The sequence below is a fragment of the Coregonus lavaretus genome (assembly GCF_964263955.1).
Source record: "Coregonus lavaretus genome assembly, contig: HAP1_SCAFFOLD_2488, whole genome shotgun sequence".
Taxonomy (NCBI): Eukaryota; Metazoa; Chordata; class Actinopteri; order Salmoniformes; family Salmonidae; genus Coregonus; species Coregonus lavaretus.
Window position 1 is genome coordinate 66,743 of NW_028158940.1, and position 2,365 is coordinate 69,107.

The 2,365-nt window shown below is 42.9% G+C and overlaps 1 long non-coding RNA gene across 1 annotated transcript; it reads right to left on the minus strand.

The window, feature by feature from the left end:
- Positions 1-338: 338 nt before the first annotated feature.
- LOC311123441 lies at positions 339-2,116 on the minus strand. The gene is made up of 3 exons (XR_014612593.1): positions 2,058-2,116; positions 753-782; positions 339-521 (listed from the first exon to the last, which is right to left on the minus strand). It is a non-coding gene; the product is annotated as an uncharacterized lncRNA (long non-coding RNA).
- Between the last annotated feature and the right edge of the window lie 249 nt (positions 2,117-2,365).

Below are 2,365 nucleotides of genomic sequence, written 5' to 3' on the forward strand. Positions count from 1 at the left end.
GACATCCATCAGGCAGCTTCACTTCAGTAACATCTGAACTACAATGATCTGCCCATGCACATCTCCCATAAACCAATATGACAAACACAAATATAATGTTTAAATACATCTATCATCTCTCCCTCTTTAAATGAAAAAACACATAAAACATGATATATGCTAATCTTGTATAATGTACAAATCAAATCTCTCAATATTACCAGTGTCTTACCTGAACAGATCACATGATGATAATATCTACCCTTACAGTCACCAGGTCCTCCTCCTATGATGTTACACTCTCTAAAAGTAGACTCATCTCCACTACACCCATAGTGAGGCTCCTCCTCTTCTTCCATCTTCAACCAGAGGTCCTCTAGATTCAGCTACAGCATTCCCACAGCCCAGCTCTCTACACATAACCTTAGTCTCTATCATACTCCACCCTATAGTACATAGACCTGACCACTCTCCTCTGGAGAAGACTTCCACTGTCCCAGAACAGGAAGTGGTCCCATTCACCAGTCTGACTGAGAGTTCAGCTGTAAACAGCAGAGAGGAAAACACAGTGGTGAGGACAGATTATGACAGGGCTTCTGTTATTCTAACAGCAGTAATGCTTTGTGGTTGACAAGTATTAGTAGTTCCATAAAACAGTACTTGTTATTGGGTTTTAGAATGGTGTGTATCGACACATGAATTTCTCCATGTGGGATAATAAAGTTGACTAATATTGAACTGCTATAATCACTGGAGATTTATACTCTACCTACCTGGTGGACTGATGCTTTGAGCCTGGATATCTGAGGAGAGAGAGAGAGAGAGAGAGAGAGAGAGAGAGAGAGAGAGAGAGAGAGAGAGAGAGAGAGAGAGAGAGAGAGAGAGAGAAAGAGAGAGAGAGAGAGAGAGAGAGAGAGAGAGAGAGAGAGAGAGAGAGAGAGAGAGAGAGAGAGAGAGAGAGAGAGAGAGAGAGAGCGAGAGAGAGAGAGAGAGAGAGAGAGAGGAGAAGGAGAAAGAGAGGAGTCAGAGGATGAGAGAGATAGAGAAAGAGGCAGAGGTTAAATGAACATCAACATGATCTTTCATGATGTGCTGGGGAAGATAGGCTTATCGATGGTATGATGCAACAACACCCATGTGTACATACACTATAGATGGAAATGTGTAACACTCTTTCCAGATGAGTTTATATCTAATTTATTACATTTTTTTTGTCTGTTGTTTCAGAGGTCAGGGTCAAGCTGAGTGGAAGAGTAGAAAAGGTTACTGGTTATGATGACATCACTGGTGAGAATTCAGTGATGAAAAGATATTCAGCTGACTGCGTGTTAATCTGTCAGCCCTATCTCTTTTGAAATCTCCCTCTCTCTCCTCTCCCTTCTCTCTCCCTCTCTATCTCCCTCTCTCTCCTCTCCCTTCTCTCTCCCTCTCTATCTCCCTCCCCTCCTCTCCCTTCTCTCTCCCTCTCTATCTCCCTCTCTCTCCTCTCCCTTCTCTCTCCCTCTCTATCTCCCTCTCTCTCCTCTCCCTTCTCTCTCCCTCTCTATCTCCCTCTCTCTCCTCTCCCTTCTCTATCTCCCTCCTCTCCTCTGCCCCCTCCATCCTCTCTCCACCACTCTCTCCTCTGCCCTCCCCACCCCCTCCTTTCTGTCCTCCCTCTCTCTTCCTGACATATAGCATCAGGCCTGTTGAGCTTGACTCAGGTCACACACCTCTAGCATCTACACCACCCATTCTCCTACACTAACATAAGACCAATATAATATACAATATATACTCTCATTTGTTTACACAGAGTCAGATATAATCAATTGTTGACACACTGAATATACAACAGTCAGATGCATGGCACCATCACAACTTAACTGACATTAGTGCCTGTCCCCAGATGGACAGTTATGCTACAGTAAAGTACATTTACAGGTGATCACATCATTGTCCTGCTTTGAGAGAGATTTTTACTGTCTGCTTCCAGTTGTATGTTCTTTTACTAGCCCTGTAAATGATCATATATCTTACAATATCAAATCATATCTCAGTAATTGTCACAAGTGTATATCAGTATAACAGCATCCTACCTGTGCTCCAGAACAAGATCATCAATATCACTGCAGGTATCATATCTGTCTCTAACTGGGGCTCCACTGAGCTATACAAGTCTACTGTCATGAAGAGTGGACTGAAGAGTGGACAATACTGCTAGGCTATATGACTTCTATCTCATTAGTTCATTAGGTCTTTGATGTGAGATAAACTTCTTAGCAACTTATCTTGGATCACTGGTTGAACCCAGCTACCTACAGTAAACTGATCTGTTTTGAAAAACCCCACAGGAAACTGCTGACAGAGCAGCAAAGTTCACATAGTGTGTCCTATAATATCACCT